Below are 23070 nucleotides of genomic sequence, written 5' to 3' on the forward strand. Positions count from 1 at the left end.
TGATAAAGATATTGCAAGGACTCTTAACTTGGACTATACTAGTGAGTCTTACTGGATGGAAATACTGTGAATGACTTAATGGACTGAATGACAATGCTTAAACTCTAACTGGATTAAAAACTATTTAAACTACAAACAGTGTTTGTGTTCAGTGTGTGTATACTCTGGGGCCCTTCCGCTCTCCTTTGGCTTCCTGGCTTGACTACTGCTGCAATACTCTTCTAGGGGTTAATCCCCAAACCCCAACATTGGTTATGGGCCCAGCAGCATAGTCTAACTAACCAGGATATAGCAGAGAGAGTTGGTGTGAGTTGCACATTACTGTAAAAACAAACTGTTTTAATTAGTTTAAAATAGTCAAAATATCTGAAGAGTAATGGCACAAGTAAATTTGTCACAACTGTCCATGATATCCAGGCTGGATGGAACAAACTATGTTTCATGGTCAATGAAATGTAGTTTACTTCTACGCAGAGAAGGTTTGTGGGACATTATAGCAAACCCACCAGATGTGAGTAGATGGGATCCTGCTGATGATGATGATAACGAAAGTTACAAGACTTTAAACTGAAGAATGAGCAGGCTTTATGCATCATAGGACTGACTCTCTGTGATCAGCAGCTTGTCCATATTCGTGGAGAAGAAAATGCTGCAAACTGCTGGGAGAACCTCAGGAAGATTTATGTTCGGGACAGTGTAGGAGCACATATAAATCTTACACGGAAGCTTTTTCGAACGCATCTTCAGAGGAATGGAGATATGTTAGTTCATTTAAACTGTATGAAGAGCATTTTTCAAGAATTGCAAGAAAAGAGCTTATATTTAATGAACTGCAACAAGTCTACATAATATTATCTTCATTAGATCAAAGCTATGATGACTATGTGACTTCGTTGGAAGTATTGCCAAAAGAAAGCCTCTCATTAACCGAGATTACAGGCAGGCTACTAGAAGAAGCCAGAAGAAGGCGTGAGCGTGACGAGCTGAGAGAAGATAAGAAAGAAGAGAAATTATCTTCAAAGCTTGAAAGAAACCAGCAAAGCAAAGTAAAGCACCCGGAAGAAGAGAATTTATCTTCAACGGCATACACAATTAAAAAGTGTTTTAATTGTGGAGGCAGAGGACATCTGGCAAAGTTCTGCAAAAAGAGAAAAAGCCAGAATGTAAAAAAGCCAAAGAAAGCATTTGAACTAGCCACGTTTAGCAACTCTGATGTGAAGAATAATTTATGGGTGGTTGACAGTGGCGCATCCCACTGCATCACAAGAGATAAGACAAAATTTATAAAAATGTCTACAAGCTCTCAACATATATCTCTTGCCAATGGCTGGAACCTGAAAGCGAAAGGTCAAGGTTTTGCACGTTGTCAGTACATAAACCAGGATATAAAAATGTTGTATGTACCGCAACTAAAGTTTAATTTGCTTTCTGTAAGGGTATTAGATAAATTAGGTTATGTAATTACTTTTAAGGATAATAATTGCATAATTGAAAAAGATAACAAAAGGGTAACTGCAGCTTTAAATGGAACATTATATGTCTTAGATAATAGTAAGAAAGGGGAGGCTCAAACTGTATTTAATAATATAAAGCCTCATGAAGAATGTATCCATTTATTGCATAGGCGTTTGGGGCATGTAAATTTTAAAATGCTAAAACGTACAGTTGAGTTATCTGAAGGAATAAGGTTAAAACCTTGTGATAAATATTTGCGTTGTAATGTTTGCTGTGAAGATAAGAGCAAAGTATTGCCTGCAAATAGGCTAAATGGTTTCAAAACAAAAGAACCTTTAGAAGTAGTATTTGCAGACATCATAGGTCCAAAGAAACCCAGTATGGGGGGTGCTAGATATATACTAAGCATTATGGACCATTATTCTAGATATGGGTTTTGCTATTTAATGAAAAGCAAAACTGAAACATATCAACATTTTTTCAATTGGCTTAGGTTTGCTGAAAGAAAGTCTAAACGACAACTGATAACCCTGGTGACAGATAACGGTACGGAATTTATTAATAACAAATTCCAGAACAGACTTAAGGTAGCTGGAATAGAGCATAAGAAGTCTGCTCCATACAGGCCAGAACATAACGCTTTTATTGAAAGAAGAGGTCAAACACTACAGGCAATGGTTAGAACAATGTTAAATGATTCTGGGTTACCTGATTCTTTGTGGGGGGAGGCTACAATGTGTGCTAATAACATATTGAACAACGTTGTTAATACAACAACAGGTGAAATACCATTTACCAGATGGCATGGCAGGAAACCTGACCTAAGTTACCTGCACACATTTGGTGCACCAGCATGGGTGCATATTACTGCACAACTCAGAAAAAAAGGGCAACATAGAGCTAAAAGATTTTTTCTTCGTTGGTTATCAGGCAAACCATAGGGCATATAGATTTTGGGAGAAAGGCACATCTAAAGTGTTATGTAGTGCTAGTGCCCAATTTCTAGAACATGAAGGATGGGAGAAATTAGAACAGGATGCCAATAAAGATGTAATTATTGAATCCTATAGAAATCCCATTAGTTATCCCTGTAACTTTAAAAATAAAGTAAAGAGACAAATACAGGATGAAATAGTGCCCATAAAGGAAGAAACAGATTCAATAGCTGAACAGGATGAGGAAGATGAACAGGTAGTAGTTCAACAAAGTCCTCCTGTAAGCCCTGTAATTCCCAGAAGAACTACACGTATATCTAGACCGCCTGATAGGTACCAGGCTAACACAGTGTGCCAGATTAATCAAGTTCCTAATTCTGTTGAAGAAATTAAAAAGTATCCTACTAAGGAAAAAGAAAGTTGGTATGCAGCAATGAATAAGGAACTGAATTCATTAAGAGATATGAAGGTGTATGAAAATGCCAAATTACCTGTAGGAAAGAAATCCATTGGCTGCAAATGGATATTTAAGGTAAAAATAGATAAGGATGGTAATTTAATCCATAAGGCAAGGTTAGTAGCCCAAGGTTTTAGGCAGAATGCTAATGACTATGATGAGGTGTTTGCACCTAGTCTTAAGGCAGCAACCTTGAGAGCAGCTTTAGTGTGGGCAGCTAGTAAAAACTATATAGTTAACCATCTAGATGTGGAAACTGCTTACTTGCACGCCCCATTAAAACATACTATTTATATGAAAAAACCTGTTGGTATTAAAAGTAAAAATAAGGATAATAATGATTGTTGGTTGTTAAAGAAAAGCCTCTATGGTCTAAAACAATCAGGCTATGAATGGAACCAGTATATTGTAAAGGAACTAGACAATATAGGATTTAAAGCTGGTTTAGCCGATCCATGTCTGTTTAAGAGGGAGACAAATGGGAAAGTATCATTATTATTACTATTCACAGATGATATTGCATTGATTACTGAAACTAATGATGAAGCAAATAAAATAATAGCATCATTAGGAAAGAGAATAAAGATCAAGCAATTAGGGGAGATAAAGAAGTATCTCGGTTTGAATATAAAGAAAACACGGAAAGGTTTTAAGATATCTCAGGAAGATAAGATAAGCAAATTACTAAAAGATTACAAGATGGAGCTTTGTAAGCCAGCTAAGACTCCAATGAGTCAGGAGTTTAGCAACACTGATGAACAAAGCCCTGAGTTTGATAAGGTGATTTATCAATCTTTAATTGGTAGTTTGAGTTATATTAGTAATTGGTCTAGACCAGATATATCGTACTGCGTGAATCAGTTGGCTAGATTCAATTCTGCACCATGTGAAAGACACTGGATTGCAGCTAAGAGGATATTAAGATATCTTAAAAAGACAATGAATTATTCATTGTATTTAGAACCAAAGGGTGATTTAATTCTGAGTGCTTATGCAGATGCTAGCTTTGCATCAGAAAGAGACACTAGAAAGTCGACTTCAGGAACAGCCATAATGCTGGGTAATACATTAATAGGCTGGAAGTCAATAAGACAACAGCATATAAGTTTGTCTACTATGGAGGCAGAATTCTCCTGTTTATCATTGTTATGTACAGAATTAATAATGTATAAACAAATGTTAATTGATATAGGTATAACAGTAGATTATCCTATAATTATTCATGAAGATAATCAGGCAGCAATTCAAATGGCCACAAATATTGGAGTAAAAACAAGGAGCAAGCATACAGATCTAAGATACCTAAACGTGAGACAATCTGTAAGAAGTAAGATGATTCAGCTAGAGTACTGTATGTCGGAGGACAATTTAGCTGATAATTTTACTAAAGCCCAAGGTGCCAGTAAGCACCAGGAGAGTTGTGAAAAATATGGGATTAGATTGTAAAAGTATTATATATTTATTTCACCCAAAAGGGGAGTATGTTAGGTATAACATTGATACCAAATATGGTTTGGGTGAATAAATATATAAAACTTAGATATCATGGTTTAAGTGCTTATCACTTTAAGCACAATGCAGCAGGCAATTAGCCGATTAAGGGTGCGGTTAGAAGTTACAATATAAGGAAGCATTAGAAGCTGGAAAGCTGACTGTAACTGTGTGCTGCTGCGACTAACTGTGTGCTGCTGCGACTAACTGAGATTACTGACTGTGAGTGCCTGTGACTGAACTGTTCTTGTTTGCTACTGTTTGCTGATTTACTGCGTAATTCTACTGAATATCCAGCGTTTGTTTCTCTGGAGAGTGAAACCGAGGAGGAGAAGATATCTTTATCAGCCGATAAAGATATTGCAAGGACTCTTAACTTGGACTATACTAGTGAGTCTTACTGGATGGAAATACTGTGAATGACTTAATGGACTGAATGACAATGCTTAAACTCTAACTGGATTAAAAACTATTTAAACTACAAACAGTGTTTGTGTTCAGTGTGTGTATACTCTGGGGCCCTTCCGCTCTCCTTTGGCTTCCTGGCTTGACTACTGCTGCAATACTCTTCTAGGGGTTAATCCCCAAACCCTAACACCTAGTTTGGATAATTTTCTCTGCAAGAAAAGGAGCAAGCTCAGAGAGCACCAAGGACCTCTCATTTCAACCCTGAGCTACAAATATACTCCTTTATTGATATGTTTACCGCCCTGAGTTATTTGTATATATAATAAAGGTGAGATAAAAATAAATAAATAACATTGTTCTCCTCTAAGGAAACCAGGTGAAATCGATGATTGAGAGAGCTGTTTGTGTGGATTTGTGGCACATCAACCAGTGCAGGAATAAATGAAACAAACTACTCATCTTTTAATGGGCTTCGTTAAGCGGGTCGTGTAAATCAATCAATTCAGTAAAAAGCTGGATTGAGGATTTCTTTTTGGATCCAGAAGGTTCAAGGAAGAAGGGATTCCTTCCCTCCCTTCTTCCTTCCTTCTTTCCTTCCCTTTTTCTTTCTTGAGAATAGAGCAATAGAAAATAGGTATGAGGAGGCTGTAGTAGAATTTCACAAGAATCTGTGGGGAGGGAAGCAGGTTAATACTACTATAAATAGTAGCCACAACCAAGCAAGGTTTCAACACAGATTTTTAAAAAGGAAAAAAAACTTCAACTGTGACTGTGTTCAAACACTTGTGGCCACCTTCGTAATTTTTACACCCATCCACACATGCATAGGGGACTCCCTTAAAATCTAAAAATTCCCCTCTAAAAAATCACTTTACTGGCAGGTAGAATAATTATCCAAGCGGGAGAAAACCTGTTCAATTTTTTTATTTTTATTTTTGAAGGATCAACTCACAATTAGCCTTGGCACCACTTCTTTCCTTCCTTTCCCTTAGAGCAATGTTTCTCAACCTTGTCCGCTTGAAGATGCATGGACTTCAACTCCCAGAATTCCCCAGCCACCTTTTGCTTTGCTGGCTGGGGAATTCTGGGAGTTGAAGTCCACACATCTTCAAGCCGCCAAGGTTGGGAAACACTGCTTCAGCTTAGAGCAGGGGTGGGCAAACTACGGCCCGCGGGCCACATCCGGCCCGTTGGGCTTTTTAATCTGGCCCGCCGAAGATTGGTACAGAATTAAGGTTTGATGTGAATGATTGAATGATTGCATTCATTTGATTTTGACTTGTAATGACAGGCATTTCGACACCAGGTGGTGCATTAGGCGCAGTGACTTGATTTTGTGGAGATTTTGCAGTTTTTTATATGTATCATATCTTGTGCTGACCCGGCCCGTCTGTCAAATTTTAAAAGTCAATGAGGCCCCCGAGCCAAAAAGTTTGCCCACCTCTGGCTTAGAGGCTTTTTTTCAACATACTAAAGAAACGGTCCTAATGTGATTCGCAGGGATGCATGCCTGTCCAGTCGTATCTCTAAAAAGATACTCTTGGGGGTAGAAGATCCTTTTTCAACCTATTTTGCAGAGGGAAGGAAGCCAAAAGTTAACCCCATGGCATTGTTGGAAAGAACATGGGCAGTGTTTTTTAATATATATATTTCTCTCTTTTTCCTTTTCCCCATGCTGGCTGGGAAATTCTGGGAGTTGAAGTCCATCTAACTTAAATGAGTCAAATTTGAGAAACTCTTTTAACAGGATTCTGGTGATTGGGTTTAACAGATTTAACAGATAATCAGAGTTGGAAGGGACCTTGTAGGTCATCTAGTCCAACCCCCCACCCAGGCGGGAGATCCTATACTATTTCTGACAAATGGCAGTCCAATCTCTTCTTGAAAGTCTCAAGTGATGGCGCTCCCACAATTTCCGAGGGCAAGCTGTTCCATTGGTTGATTGTTCTCACTGTCAGAAAGTTTCTCCTATTTCCAGGTTAAATCTCTCCTTGTTCAGTTTCCATCCATTATTCCTTGTCTGGCCTACAGGTGCTTTAGAGAATATCTTGACCCCTTCCTTCCTGTGGCAGCCCCTCAAATATTGGAAGACCGCTATCATGTCTCCCCTGGTCCTTCTCTTCCCTAGACTAGCCAGGCCCAGTTCCTGCAACCGTTCGTTGTATGTTTTAGCCTCCAGTCCCCTAATCATCCTGGTTGCTCTTCTCTGTACTTTTTCTAGAGTCTCAACACCTTTTTATAGGGTGGTGACCAAAACTGGATGCAGGACTCTAGGTGTGGTCTTATAAGGCTTTATAGAGTGGTATTAGTACTTCCCTTGATCTTGACTGTATCCCTCTGTTAATGCAACTTAGGAGTGCATTAGCTTTTTTGGCGGCTGCTGCACACTGCTGGCTCATATTTAGCTGGTTGTTCACTAGGACTCCAAGATCCCTCTCACAGTTACTGCTATTGAGCCTGGTTTCACACAGTCTATATGTGTACTTTTGGTTTTTCTTGCCTAAGTGTAGGACTTTACTTTTCTCTACATTGAATTTCATTTTGTTAGATATGGCCCAGTGTTCTAATCTATCAAGATCCATCTGGATCTTGAGCCTATCTTCTTGGGGGTTAGCTATTCCTGCCGGCTTAGTATCATCTACAAATTTGGTAACTTCCCCTTCTATTCCCTCATCTAAGTCGTTAATGAAGATATTGAAGAGTACTGGGCCTAAGACAGAACCTTGTGGCACCCCACTGCTTACTTCCCTCCATGTAGACTTAGACCCATTAAGGACTACTCGTTGAGTATGGTTTGCCAGCCAGTTGCAAGTCCATCTGGTGGTGGTGCTATCTATTCCACTTTTTTCTAGCTTACTAAGAAGTAGGTTGTGGTCTACTTTGTCGAATGCCTTGGTGAAATCTAAATATATTATGTCCACAGTATTTTGCTGGTCTACTAATTTAGTAACTGTGTTGAAGAATGAAATAAGATTGGTTTGGCATGATCTGTTTTTAACAAAGCCGTGCTGACTGCTAGTTATTACTTTACTTGTTTCTAGATGTTGGCAGATCTGTTTTTTTTATTATCTTTTCCAGTATCTTCCCAGGTATTAATGTTAGGCTGATTGGTCTATAGTTTCCTGGGTCTGTTTTTTTTCCTTTTTTGAAGATGGGAACCACATCAGCTCTTTTCCAGTCCTCTGGTAGTTTTCCCAGTGCTCCAGGATTTTTGAAAGATATGGTGCAGTGGTTTTGTGATGACCTCTGCCAGCTCCTTTAAAACTCTGGGATGTAATTCATCAGGCCCCGGTGATTTGTTTTCATCAAGATCAAACAGGTGTTCTCTTACTGTTTTTTTTGCTTATTTTAACTTTTATTTCTGGTCTGTCTTTTACAGTTATGTTTTTGGGGGGTTGAGCTATAGTTTCTTTTTGCGTGAAGACGGATGCAAAGAATGAGTTAAGCAGTTCTACATTCTCTCTGTTGCCTGTTACTTCCTTGCCATCTTCTCTCTTTAGTGGACCAACTGTTTCCTTGATTTTTTTCTTGTTATTTATATGTTGGAAGAAACTTTTTTTATTATCTTTGATTTTTGTTGCAAGTCTTTGTTCATTATGAGCCTTTGCTATCCTGACTTTGTCTTTGCAGATTCTGGCTATCTGCTGATATTCTGCCTTAGTTATATGTCTTTCTTTCCATTTTTTTGTACTTGTCCTTTTTTTCTTTCAATTTGCCAGAGAGATCTTTGTGCAGCCATGCTGGTTTCTTCTTGGATTTCTTGTTTTTCTTTCTCAGTGGTATTGTGCTGGTCTGGGCTTCTATGATCATACTTTTTAGAGTTTCCCAAGATTCTTGAGTTGTTTTCCTCTTTAGGATTTTCATCCATGGAATCTTTCCCAAGTTCTCTCTGAGTTTATTGAAATCAGCTCTTTTAAAATCCAAGACTCTGGTGTCATTATGTTATGTTGCTTGTGTTTGTGTTATGTTGAATTCTAGTATAACATGGTCACTCTCACCCAAGATTCCTGCAGTTTCAACTCCCTCTATCACTTCTTCTCTGTTTGTAAGAATTAAGTACAGTATGGCAGTCCCTCTAGTTTCACCCTCTACCTTTTGGACAACAAAGTTGTCAGCTAGGTTGGTTAGGAACTTATTTGATTTCTCACTTGGTGCAGAATTAGTTTTCCAATTGATATCAGGATAATTACTATTGTTGTGTGTTTCCTGCATATGTTTGTTAGTTGACTGGCAAAAAGGAGATCTATATTTTCTGCTTGATTGGGTGGCCTATAATATACACCTATGGCCATGTCATTCTTTTTTTCTTTTATATTGACCCATATGCATTCCAGGAGGTTTCCATCTTTGGTTTCATGCATTTCTGTAGCAATATAGTGGTCCTTTACATACAGTGCAACTCCACCTCCTTTTATGGGGTCTGGGTTTGTTTGTTTTTTGAATAGTTTGTATCCTTCTACCAGTATGTTCCAGTCATGGGTTTCATCCCACCAAGTTTCTGTAATTCCAACTATATCATATTTACCTTCATGTATTCGTAGTTCAAGTTCATCCTATTTGTTCCCCAGACTTTGTGCATTTGTACATAGGCACTTGAGATCTTTATGCCTGACACTGTGTTTACTGTCTCCATAACCTGTGTTGTGGCTGCTTGCCCCTACTTTCTTGCCACCTGTTTGATTAGTGCACATGGTATGGCACTCACTATTAAATGCTTGGTTTTGGTTGGCATCAAGGTTGATAATCTTACCTGCACAAACATCTAGTTTGCATGCACTGGTATCCTTATTAGTTTTAGGTTGCTGGGGACAGAAATGTTCTGAATCCATTAATTTTCTGTCCCCGCTGTTCAGTGACTAGGCTGATCTTTATTTGCTTCAATTCCTCTATAAGGAATAAAACTAATCAAGTGGCCTTTCTAAACAGGGAGGGAGAAGACAAAAGAGGAAAACATACGTCGCAAAATCAGCTGGCCCAGCTCTTCAGATCACTGAGATCTAATTTCTTTTACTTTCTTGCATTCTTATCTTTCTCTTTGTTTCTCTTTGTTTTATTTTCCTCCTTATCTTGTGCCAGTCTTTTTTTAAAGTATTAATGAAATTATGAAAAAATGTACTCAGGTGGGACAGTAGGCATCATGTAGGCACCCAAAAAGGAAGATAAAGTAGACTTTTCTAAACAGAGAGATGGAAGAAGAACAAGGAAATTCCATGTTGCAAACAGATGCCTCAGCTCTTAATGCTGGTGAAATGGCTGTTTTTTTTCTTCTTTTTAATGAAAAAGAAAATTCCGAGACAGTTAGAACTTAAAAAACAGGTTGGGACATGAGGTGAGTGAAGAAAATCTCTGTGGTTGGAAGTTGCTGGGAGTTGTAGTTCAACAGCATCTGTTGGGCTGCTGGGGAATCGTAGTCAAATAGGATTTGATGGATATCTTGACCAGTAATTATTCTAGCTGAGAAAAATGGAATTATTTAGAGTATTTAGAGAGCCAGTTTGATGGTAAAGACACCAGGTCGGATTCAGTAGATGGTGAGTTCTAGTCCTTCTTTAAGCATGAAGAACAGGCTGGATGACTTAGAGCCAGTCACTCTCCCAGCCCAATCCATCTGTCAGGACCCCTTGATGCAAAAATGGTTGCAGTAGAAAGTACCATTTGGGTTAACTTTAGGATATAAAAAGATAAACATAATGATAATTTTAGTAGTTGTATAGGCTATGCAAAGGTGATTTGCTCCAATTGCCCAGGAAAATGCTAGATTACCTTTATGGATATTCTTAGGTCATGGTTATCCCAAAGGTGCTTTTTTCAAGAGGCAACTGGACTTTCTGGTTTTTCTTTGAAGACTTTTCATCCAAGAAGCTTCTTCAGCTCTGACTGGATGGTGGGGAATGGAAGGATTTATACTCCTGGCAGACAGCTGCTTTGAAAGAGGGGTCAAAGGGGCATGTCTGTCAAAATTGAACAGCCCTCTCTCAACAGAGAGGAAGGGGTATCTATCATCTATCTCCAATCTACAACACAGTCCTTTCAACAGTTCCAAGAAGGCTCCACACCCATTTGCACCTCTCAGGTGACCATGAGGACACAGATAAACCTCCAGGTGGCCTTAAAGACTTGCTAAAAGGAAGCAAATGACCAGCTGTCTGCAAGAAGTATAAATCCTTCCATTCCCCACCATCCAGTCAGAGTTGAAGAAGCTTCTTGGATAAGAAGTGGATAAGAAGTCTTCAAAGAAAAACCAGAAAATCCAACTGCCTCTTTAAAAAAAAAAAGCACCTTTGGGACTAGATTACCTTACTAGATGAGTTGAATGAGGATATGGAGGGTTTTGCAGTTTGTTTTTTTAAAAATAGATTATTTGAATAGGACTTTTGATGGTTGCCACAACAATACTCAACAACCTTTTCCAATTTCTTATTCTGGTAGATCTCTGGAAATAATTCTGCAATAAGAAGATGGTCAAAGGGGAGAGCAGCTACAGCATACAGATATTTCTCCAAAATTCAAGGGATGACTTCCTTTTTACTAACCTCCCTGAACCTTGTCCTATTTTATCGAGGTACGAGTGAGTGAGTGAGTGATGCTGTAAAATCTCAAGTGGTTTTCTAATTTCTCCCTTTATGGCAAAATGAACTGGTTATGAGCTCTGATCACAGATGAGCTATGGGTCACAGAAAACAAAGTCTTAATTCAACAGGAATCCATTTATCTGTCTCAAAAATACAGGGATAAGATCATCTCAATCATGATTTGTATGCTGTGCAGGTATAGACGGTCAGGGAAATCTTGGTGCATGGTCAAAGGATTGCATTTGATGGGTGTAAAAGTATAGAATAAAACAGAACAGAATAGAATAGAATAGTTCTTGATTGGCCAAGTGTGATTGAACATACAAGGAATTTGTCTTGGTGCATATGCTCTCAGTGTACATAAAAGAAAAAATACATTCATCAAGAGTCAAGAAGCATCAGGTGCAACACTTAATAATAGTCATAGGGTACAATAAGCAATCAAATCATACTAGGAAACAGTCCATATAAATCGTAAGGATACAAACAACAAAGTTACAGCAGTCACAAGTGGGAGGGGATGGGTGATAAGGAGTGATGTGAAGATTAATAGTAATAGTAGTGCAGACTTTGTAAATAGTTGGACAGTGTTGAGGGAATTATTTGTTTAGCAGAGTGATGGCATTCAGGGAAAAACTGTCCTTGTGTCTAGCTGTTCTGGTGTGCAGTGCTCTAGTCTATAGTGTCGTTTTGAAACAGTTTATGTCCGGGATGTGAGGAGTCTGTAAATATTTTCACAGCCCTCTTTTTGACTCATGCAGGATACAGGTCCTCGATGGAAGGCAGGTTGGTAGCAATTGTTTTTTTCTGCAGTTCTAATTACTCTCTGGAGTCTGTGTCTGTCCTGTTGGGCTGCAGAACCAAATCAGACAGTTATAGAGGTGCAGATGACAGATTCAATAATTCCTCTGTAGAACTTATCAGCAGCTCCTTGGAAAGTTTGAAGAAGTAATGGAAAGGGTGTGGGGAGGTGGGTTTAATCTCCCATTTGTGGAAGCATTCTGTTCATTCTGTTCCCTCCTCTGTCATTCCTTCTCCTCCTTCCTCCTGAACTTCATTTGCCTGTGTTCACATGGTAGCATTGCTTGTGGAAACCATGATCTGTGGCAGATGACCTGAAAAATTAAGAGGGCTGGTTCAAATACAATGCTAAGCCATAAATCATAGTTTGCAAACTGTCACAGGTGGGTTCATTCTTGGCACTAGGACAGGGATCTCCAAACTTGACAACTTTAAAGAATTGTGACTTCAACTCTCAGAATTCCTCAACCAGCATGAGGTATTCAGCAGGGTTGGCTGAGGGATTCTGGGAGTCGAAGTCCACAAGTCTTAAAGTTGCCTGGTTTAGAGACCTAGGCTACAGCACTAGGCTACAGACCAAGGAAAGAATGTCACAGCTGAAACAATGGGATGTGTGAATCCATCCTATGGTCTCAGTGGATTCACATTTAAGAGTCAATAGTAGCATGACTCAAATAAACGCATGGGATCACTTTCCCAGCTACCATTTCTACCAGCAGAGCAAAGCTGGAGAGATCCATCGAAGTAGTTTTCAGTGGTTGGAATGATCAGATCAACGGGGTGAAAGCAATAAATGTATTTAAAAAGTTATTTTCCATCTTCTGGGGTTCATCCTGCAATCTTGTCCTTCTGTCTAGACATTGTTAAAGAAAAGCAATATTTTCTGCTTTGCTCAAGGTAAATTGAAGCTACCTATTTGGGCTGCAGCAACAGATGGTTGCAGAGGCACAGAAAACTATAACATTTTGCTGTCACCTAGTGGTATAAAAGGACATCTTTCAGGCCAGAGATGAAACCCTGATTTTAAGATACAAAGATGCATTTGCAGTGCAGCCCAAATATTAACCTTGGTTTGTTTTATTTATTTATTTATTTTATTTGGTTTGTCAATTGCTTACAAGATAATAGGTATAAATAAAAACATAGTTATGAATACATGGATACATATAAGAAAAAATAAAAGAAACAGTAGGACAGGGGCGGTAGGCACGTTGGTGCGCTTATGCACGCCCCCTACAGACCTCTTAGGAAAGGGGTGAGGTCAATAGTGGAAAGTCATACCTTGGTTTGTTTATTTCTTTATGGTATGGCTTCACAGGGTAGACCACTCCAAGGGGTTTCTCTACTTTGACAACTTTAAGACTTCAACTTTAGGACTTCAACTTCTAGAATTCTCCAATCATCTGACTCATTTTTGCAATTTGATCTCCAGAGTTTCCTTTGCTAAAATCGGATGTGCATATGTACTAAAGTGCCAGTCAGTAGTTAGTTAGTTAGTTAGTTAGTTAGTTACTTACTTACTTACTTACTTACTTACTTACTTACTTACTTACTTACTTACTTACTTACTTACTGTAACAAAATGCCTCTGGATGGCTTACAGCATGAAAACATTAAAATCCTAAATGTTTACGGAGATTCTTAAGTCATCCAAGTCATGGTTGTCCCAAAGGCATTTTTTCAAAAGGCAGCTGGACTCTGTTTTTCCTTGAAGACTATTCTTTGAGGAATTCATCTGCCTCGGAGGTTTGCTTAGTATGGGCCTATTACTTGGAAAGCCTGACACCCGTCTCTTCTTACAAACCTCCAGTGATGGAGCGCCCATGATTTCTGGAGGCAAGCTGTTCCACTGGTTAATTGTCCTCCCTGTTAGGAAGTTTCTCCTTAATTGTTGTTGGCACTGAATTGATTGGATGATGTTTTTCAAAGGAGTAACTTGAACAGACCACCTCTGAATAAAAGCCTTGTGGGAGGGGGAAAAAAAGTAAATGTGTCTAGCAGGGCCTTGCCGGTTACATTTTTCTCTCCTCCCACCAGGTACTCTGACCAACGGTCTCGACCATTCGATTTCAGTGCCGGAGAAATCCTTTGTGGAAATAAACCATTGTATCGATGTGCCCTGCAGGTTCACCGTTCCAGAACGGTACTCAGAAAGCTCAGAACCCCTTTACATCTATTGGTTTAAGAATGTACACAAACGTTACTACTTGAAATGGATCAACATCTGGGTACTAGGAGTTCTGATGATCAGCAACGACTCAAGGCAGAGACCGGATCCTACCAATTTTAAGCTGATCGGGGATATCAACAATGGCAACTGCTCCTTCAGCATTGACAATGCCCAGCTTGAAAACACGGGACGGTACTACATGAGAATTGATAAAGGAGAAGCATATAGGCATACATTTCTACCATCTCTTAATCCCCAAATTGTGGTGACAGGTAGGCAAGTTCTTGAACCCCCCCCCCTTTTTTTCATGTTTGATGCCTTTACTTTAGAACAAGAGGGGGAAATGTTGGAGACCCATGGACAAACCTGGATCCTTGTTGCCCAGATATGATAAGGGTTTTGCAGATGAAGCTACAATAGACAGAATAACAGAAGAGGAAAAGCCCTTGGAGGTCTTTCTAGTCCTAGCCTGCTAAAGTGGGAGATCCTATACCCGTGATAGCTAACCTGTGGCACACGTGCCAGAGGTGGCATGCAGAGCCCTCTCTTTGGGCATGCGAGCTGCTGCCCTCGGCTAGTCCTTCTGTTCATTAAACTAAACATACCCAATTACAGAATGGGCTGGGCTGATAAAGGCAGCTGTGTTAGAGTTTGCAGCAGAAATTCCAGTCCAGAAAACACACATATGACTGATTCAGCAGGATCATTAACTTCTTTATAAACATAATAATATGAGTAAAGTTTACAGTACCATTTGTAGATTCTTTCAAGGTAACAAAAAGCAAAAACACAAGCAGCAGCAGCAGCAGCTCAGAGCAGATATCAGTTTTAGCAAGCAAGCAAGTTAGTTTCAGTTTCATTTCTCAGCAAAACACACAGAGCCAAGCCACACCCAGGCTGTCAGCTCCTATTGGCTGGTCTGTTGCCATGCTTACTCACTTGCTGACTTTGTTAACCCTGTCTCTGCCAGTTAATGAATATACTCTGACAAGCTGGAGGCCTCCCAAAAAACCAAAAGGCCTCCCATCAACATTTTTCTTGCTTAGATATGAAGAAGCCGGTGATTTGGAAACCATCTTCCATCATCTGGGGGGAAACCATCAACTTTAGCTGTGTGGCATCAAATTGCTGCTTGAAACCCAAGCCTCAAATCATCTGGTCCTCCAAATCCAGCGATTGGAATATCTCTAAATGGGGCAAGCAGATCAGCGATGGGACCTGGACCTATGGAGCCAACGTCAGCTTCGTACCCATTTTAGCTAACGAAGGCCTAACCCTCACTTGTAATTTAAAATACCCTGACACAAGGAAAGACACACAAAATGCCGTCCAACTTCATATGGCCTGTGAGTAGTTCTCTAATTTCTAAGGCCTGTTTTTCACCCTCCCTGGGCTCCGTGCGCACCCTGCACTTACCTGCCTTCAAAATGGGACTCCTGGGAGGGGAGAGGAAGGATGGGCGGGGCCAGCCAGGAGTGGGATTTGGGGGTTGTCCGAACTGCGCAGAATCTTAGCTAGAGGATCTCCCGAACCCCTACGAACCCTCAGCAGCCCACCCCTACTTATGACCATTTTTCACACTTACCACTGAACGTTGCAACAATCCCCAGGGTCAAGTGGTCAAAATCCAGATGCTTGGCCATTGATTCATATTTATGATGTCTGCAGTGTCCCGGGGTCATTTGATCCCCTTTTGTGACCTGACAAGCAAAGTCCACTAACGTAACAGCGGCAACGATTCGTGTAACAGCGGTGGCAAGAAAAGTTCATCGAAAAGGGGACAAAACTTGCTTGCTGCATGTCTCACATAAATGTGGGGCTCCATTGTGGTTGTAAGTCAAGGACTACCTGCATTCCCAGCCCCTCCTACTCCTCCAAGCACGAACGACCACAATTGGGCTTGGAATTTCCATCATAGGTCACTGTCATCGTAAGTCAAGTCGAACAGGGCTGGCTGGGGAATTCTGGGAGTTGAAGTCCACACATTCTAAAGTGGACAAGGTTGAGAAACACCTCTAGAATAATATAGGTTGGCCAAATAGCATCTATGTCAGAAGTCTCCAAACTTGGCAACTCTAAGACTTGTGGACTTCAATTCCCAGAATTCCTCAGCCAGCATAGCTGGCTGAGGAATTCTGGGAATTGAAGTCCACAAGTCTTAGAATTGCCAAGTTTGGGGAGTCCTGATTTATGTGTTCCAGATTACCAAAAGCCAATAGTCAGGGCAGCACCCAAGCAAGCCAACACTTTAAAAAAGTCTAAAGCATCATGAGATTACTGGTGCTTTTGGTATTCTGACCAGATAACAGACAATCAGAGTTGGAAGGGACCTTGTAGGTCATCTAGTCCCCTGCCCAAGCAGGAGACCCTACACCATTTCTGACCAGCAATGATCTGAGAATGCCATTGGGAGAACATGTCCAAAAGTTGTCAGATCTTTCAGAATAGGTTTCTTTTGGTGTTTTATAAGGTTCAGGACATTCTAGAAAACAGGAATGTTAAAGTTCTTTTGGTTTGCTGTAGTATTACACTAGCCTAGAGGTGATATCTTGTGCCATAGTCAGATCTTACTATACAAGGTGACTTCCTCTTTTTTGAGGCAATGGATACCCAGCTGATAATTATGGACCTTACTTCTTTTGCCCAGAAGAATTGTGTATTTGTTTTGCCCTCTTCCAGATAGCCCTCAGATCATGGCCATCCATATTTGTAAGTATGACGACAATAGCACCACTACTGTTTGCTCTTGTGCCTTCCATTCTTGGCCCCCACCAGATATCCAGTGGTACATGAACCATCAACATTTAACCAAGGAAAACATCTTTGGCGATGTAAATATCACATCCTCAACCCAAGGCAACACCATCACCAGTTCCATATATCTTCGAGGAAATACCTTAAATTCCAATATGATCAGTTGCAGAGGAATAAATCCTTTCGGATTCTCCAGTTTGAAGACTCTGTCTATTCTAGCCAAGAAAGGTGAGTAGACCCTATCTGTTGTGGTCCACCGGTGCCTGGCAGAGCTGGCAGCAGAGTCGGACAGTGGGAGGAACATGGGCCAGTCCTGGAGTCTGGGGAGGGCTCGGACAAGGGACCTGCATTTGATACAGAGAAGGGGCCAGGGCCATCTGAGAGTTATGTGCTGACTCTGGAGCCTCTAGAATCTGACATCAGCGAGGCAGAGAAACAGGGGGAGCCTGTTCCCAGTGCGCGCTTGCGCAGAGTTGCCAGAAGGCAAGAACAGTTAAGACAAAAGGAGCGACTCGGGACTAAGGCTTGGAGATGATTGGCCCCTCCCATAAGACATAAAGGAGGAGCAAAGGGACATGAGCCTTTGCAGGAAGCAACTTTGTTCGTTCTGGTCAGTTTAAAATCTGAAGCTCTGTGTTGACTTTGTGCTCCATTTGGCCTTGTACAGTTAATGGGCAATTTAGTCGTTGGCAGCATTTCAAGGGAGATAAAGGTGGGTGCTTATCACCCTTATCCCGAAGGACTGTGGCAGACTTCTGTTGGACTATTCACAAACTGTTTGGGACTCATTACGGGCTATGAATGGCTATAATCCACAGCCGTTGAAATAAAAAGAGGTTTTTTGGAACTAAGCGTCTGACTGTTACTGTCTCAGGAAGCCTTGGTCAGAACACTATCCTGAAATTACTCTGTAATCCATGTGGCACTATAGTGGTTGCTTCTAGGCTTAGCAAGGAATGAGAAGGTTGGACTTGGTGGGGGAATCTTGGAATACCCGGGGCTTCATGGAAAGAACCCTATCATCCCAAGGAAGTCAAGATGATGTGTTATGATGCAAGTTCCACTCATCTTACTCAGGCTCAAGGGGCAAACTTAGTTTCCCCATTTCACCCCTTCCATCAGAATAGAGCTGGAAGGGACCTTGGAGTTCTTCTAGTCCACCCCTCTTCTCAAACTCCTATACAATGTGAACTAAGTGGCCTTCTGGTCTCTTCTAAAAAGCCTCCAGTGATGAAGCACTCACAACTTCTGATAGCAAGCTTTTTCCACTGGTTAATTGTCCTCACTGTTGGAAAGTTTCTCCTTAATTCCAGGTTGCTTCTCTCCTTGATCAGTTTTCATCCATTGCTTCTTGTCTTACTTTCTTGTGCTTTGGAAATGCAGGTGCCCATGTACAAAGAGTAACTTTTAATTTGTTATTACATTTTTCATTCATTCGTTTATTATTCATTATTATTGCTAATATTTACTAGAATCTCATTCAGAGTAAGTGCAAAAAGAAATGTCATTGAAATCAGTGTTACAATTCATTGCAATTATCATGTGCTGTCATGCCTAAGGCAGGTGTCATGCCCCTGTTGGAATCTGATTCCGAGGGGGAGGCCAAGCAGCTGACAGGGAATGGAAGTGTGGCTCCGGTGGCTGTGGAAGAAACTGGGGAAGGGCAAAGTCCAGCTGGGCAGAGCAGGGAAGACGTAGAGCAAGGGAGAGGGAGTTCAGAGGAAGATCCAGGCCCATCCCCTCTTCATCCTAGGGCAAGCAAGGAGGAACAGAGAAGGGAGCAACGTGAGTTGTGTGGCTTTTGGGGGAGGAAATGGCCCTGATTCCCTTCATTAGCTGCAGCTAGGAACACAGTGTTTAAAAAGGGAGTTTGCACACAGCAACTCGTGGGAAGCAAATTGTGAGTTATCTTTTATGGCCGAGGCTTATCTGGGTTCCTTGTGTCTTCCCAACCGTGTGTATTTTGTTGGCCTTTGAAGTCTGCAATTCCTTATCCTGCCCTGTCCAGTTAATTGCTGCAGCGTGGTTTGTGTGGATTTTTATTTACAGTTTATATGTACTTTGTTTTCGAACTGAATTTCCTCCACTTAAAGACTGTTCTTGGGGGAGTGTTTTCTCCAGCCGAAGGTACCTGGACATTGGGGGCAAAGTTGGAGGTATTAAAGGGACTTTTCTTACTTATGTGGCTGTGTCACCTTCGTGCCACATCCCGGGTCATCACAGCAGGACTAGAACTCACTGTATCCTAGTGATTGGCCCAGGGTCACACAGTGTTGTTGTTAGCCGGCAGCAGGTGCGGACGGCTGAGGAGAGCGAGGACTCAGATGAGGGGCCAGGACCATTAGGGAATGGACTGCTGCCTTCAGAGATTGTGGGGGCTGGCAGCAGCGATGAGGAGGTTCTCGAGGAGCTGTGCATGTGTGTGCAGGATTGCTCACAGGAAAGAGCAGCTACAACAGCACGGGCAACTTGGGAGTAAGGCTGTAAGGTAATGGGCCCTACTCCAAGAAGATAAAAGCCAGCTGTGTAACGAACGTTCTTTGCAGAAGGCAAAGACGTTTTGAAACTCCAGCCTCGTGGACATTCCAGTATCCTGAGTTTGTATTTGAAGATTCTTGTATTGCAAATTATTTCTTGTCTGTTATCTTTTGGCAGTCTTGCACGGTTTGTCAAGGCTTGTGCTTATCACAGCTAATTATTTTGCAGAAGCCTTAAAAGGTTTCTATTCCCTTTGGATCATGTTTGATTTGTTGGAAAAGGGCGTGGGTCAGAACACCCAGCCGGCTTTGACACCTAAGGTGGGACTAGATTTCATGCTCATCCAAAATCATTAAATGATTGTCCAATCTCTTCTTAAAAATCTTCAGTGATGAAGCACCCACAACTTCTGGAGACAAGTCACTCTAACTGTTCTCACTGTCAGGAAATGTCTCCTTAATCCCAGGTTGCTTCTCTCCTTGATTAGTTTCCACCCATTGCTTTTTGTCCTGTCTTCAGGTACTTTGGAGAACAGCTTGACTCCCTCTTCTTTGGGGCAGCCCCTGAGATACTGGAGCACTGCTGTCATGACCCCCCTAGTCCTTCTGTTCATCAAACTAGACATACCCAATTCCAGCAACCGTTCTTTATATGTTTTAAGCCTCCGGTCCCCTAATCTTCTTTGTTGCTCTTCTCTGCACAGAGAAGAGAGAGCAAAATGTTCAGCTTGCTGCAATTCTTCTTGGAACGTTTGTCGCCATTTCACTGTTGATGGCCGTGCTTTACTGCTTCTCTGGTAAGTCGTACATTGGAGCTTCAAATTCATGCATGCTCTCCATCTTGTTTCCCAACTGCTTCTTAGCAGAAGTTGGCGCCAGGGGTGGGCTTCCAAAAATCTAGCAAAGGGTCCTCTCGGCCTGGTTGCTGGGTGGGCATGGCCAGGGTGGGTGTGGCCTAGTCGGCCTCCCGCACCACGGTGGGGGGAGGGAGATGTTTTTGCCCTCCCAGGGCTCTGGAGGCTTTCTTCGAGCTTCCGGGAGGGTGAAAATGGCCTCCCCATGCTCTGGAGGCTCTATGAAAGCTGGAAATGGGCCCATTTCTGGCCTTCCCGAACTTCCGGGAGGCCCGAGCTTCTGGGAGACACTTACCTGCATCCAAAATGGGCCACGTGGGGACTCCTGGGAGGGGCAGGGCAGGGTGGGCGGGGCCAGCCAGGGGTTGGATTTGGGGGTTCTCCAAACTGCATTTCAAGGAACCAAGGAACTGCACAGAATCTTAGCTAGGGGCTCTCCCGAACCCCTGTGAGCCCCCAGCAGCCCACCCCTGGTTGGCGCTGTTGTTCAGGTGGGTTCAGTCAGTGCCACTTTCCAGCATTGGCAAGAAATGGGGTTCGGCTACCATTGCTTCCAATTTCCCATCTTCAATCATTTATAGGTTTATTTATTTGTTAGAATCCCACCTTTATTATTTTTAGAGATTGATTGAGGCCCTTAGCCTTACAAGTAGTCCTCATTTAGTGACTGTAACTGAGACCAGCAACGTGGCTGTCAAGCCCTGTGGTGTGGTCATTAATGAACCTGCAATTGTCCTTACGATTATACTCTGCTTTTCTTTGCTTTACAGTTCTGTGAAGGTTGTAAATACAAGGATTGGTGACTAATTGCTTTTTCATCACTGTCATAACGTAAACGGTCATTAAACAAGGATTAGGGATGGCTAAGACACTGAGCTTGTTGATCAGAAAGGTTAGCAGTTCGGTGGTTCGAATCCCTAGCGCCACGTAATGGAGTGAGCACCCGTTCCTTGTCCCAGCTTCTGCCAACCTAGCAGTTCGAAAGCACGTTAAAAAAAAATGCAAGTAGAAAAATAGGGAGCACTGTGGCAGGAAGGGAAGAGCGTTCTGTGCGCCTTCGAAGGCGTTCAGTCATGCCGGCCACATGACCACGGAGACGTCTTCGGACAGCGCTGGCTCTTTGGCTTTGTAACAGAGATGAGCACTGCCCCCTAGAGCCGGAAACGACTAGCACACATGTGCGAGGGGAATCTTTACCTGTATATTCTGCTGTCTTCTCAGCCCTCCCATTCTCTTCTAATGCTGTGAAAATGTATAAAAAGGGTTATTTCTGCCTTCAAAGCAAGATGAGAACAAGGTTGTGTGTGTTATTTTTTTGGGGGGGGTGGGGGGGGTGGGGGGGCAGGGCAGATGAGGAAGAGGCTTTTTCATGGATTCCATTTAGGATTTCTTTCAGAAGTTTCTCTTTTTTCTCTCTCTCTCATTTCAGGCTCCACACAATGAAAAATGAACCAGGCCACACATCCAGCAGGATAAATTCCCCTCATTACATCCCGAACCTCTTATCATTCTTTCCTGCGTGTCTGTATACAATCATCCTTTTTTTTTTTTTCCTTAATAAAAACTCCAATATCCACTTTGCTCAAAATTTGCTTTGTTCAAAACCTCCATCCTATTCTCGCCCAATCCAAGACATTTTTTTTAAAAAAAGATATTTGTTTGATATCTTAACCTTTCTGGTCTTGTGAATATAATTTCATTTGAATATAATAGAATTCAAATTAAACTCGATGCAATAAAATCAAATAAATGACAAAATAAAGATACCCTACAAGCAAGGCAGCCTTCAGAGTCAGCCCTTCGAAATCTAGAGACCAAGAGACAATTCGAATTCAATTTAAAAATGAACATTAAAAAAAAAAAAGGCCTGGGGAAAATAGAAAGGTCTCCACCTGTCACTGACAATGATGCTTTGGAGTGGCATTGATAGATGATTGCAAATCTCAGAGATCGCACAAGAGATGCAATATGTTGCTAGACTTTCGTGCAAAGCACCATATACAAAGCTGGCAGAAAAAGAAAAGGATGTCAGTGTTCCAGCAACCCTCCATTCCAACCAATAACTCCAAGACAGACATCTCTCAAAAGTTCCTTTTATTTGGATAGTAACTGGTACATCTGTGGAATCCCGAATCTGAAAGTTTCAGGCTTCCTTGCAAAAGTAAAAACTACAAGTCCATCCCCCATACCCATCACCACATCACATGGCCCAATCACCATCCGTCCCAAAATAAGACTTCCTTTTCACTATGCGCAACACTACATGACCTTGAACCAGGAAAAGAATTTTATTTTGTCTAACTAGATATACTCCAATGAATTCCCCCCTCCCACTTTCCCAGGCTCAATTGTGGCAGCGTGGGATCTCAATATGGCTTCCAAAGCCGACAAAGGGATTTTAAGAGACTTCCAGACAGAGGTGGTATTCAGCAGGTTCTGACCAGTTCTGGGGAACCGGTAGCGGAAATTTTGAGTAGTTCAGAGAACCGGCAAAACCCACCTCTGACTGACCCTGCCCCATCTATTCTCTGCCTCCTGAGTCCCAGCTGATCGGCTGAATCTTCTTTTGTTGACCTGCACAGGAGAACGGAGCTGGAAAGCAGGTTAGTAGGGTGGGGAGGGAGGGAATGGGGATTTTGCAGTATCCTTCCTCTGTCACGGCCACCAAGCCACACCCACAGAACCGGTAGTAAAAA

The 23070-nt window shown here is 41.6% G+C and overlaps 1 long non-coding RNA gene across 2 annotated transcripts; it reads right to left on the reverse strand.

Moving 5' to 3' along the window:
- Positions 1–13923: 13923 nt before the first annotated feature.
- Positions 13924–15154, reverse strand: LOC148129941 (uncharacterized). Of its 2 annotated transcripts, none has more exons than XR_015750415.1 (3): positions 15041–15154; positions 14324–14484; positions 13924–14082 (listed from the first exon to the last, which is right to left on the reverse strand). It is a non-coding gene; the product is annotated as an uncharacterized LOC148129941 (long non-coding RNA). The 2 variants fall into 2 exon arrangements; XR_015750416.1 differs by having other exon boundaries at positions 14319–14484.
- Positions 15155–23070: the final 7916 nt, after the last annotated feature.

The sequence above is a fragment of the Notechis scutatus genome, chromosome 8 (genome assembly GCF_049901735.1).
Source record: "Notechis scutatus isolate UNSWTSFEM ecotype Mainland chromosome 8, rNotScu1.2, whole genome shotgun sequence".
In the NCBI taxonomy this organism is placed as follows: Eukaryota; Metazoa; Chordata; class Lepidosauria; order Squamata; family Elapidae; genus Notechis; species Notechis scutatus.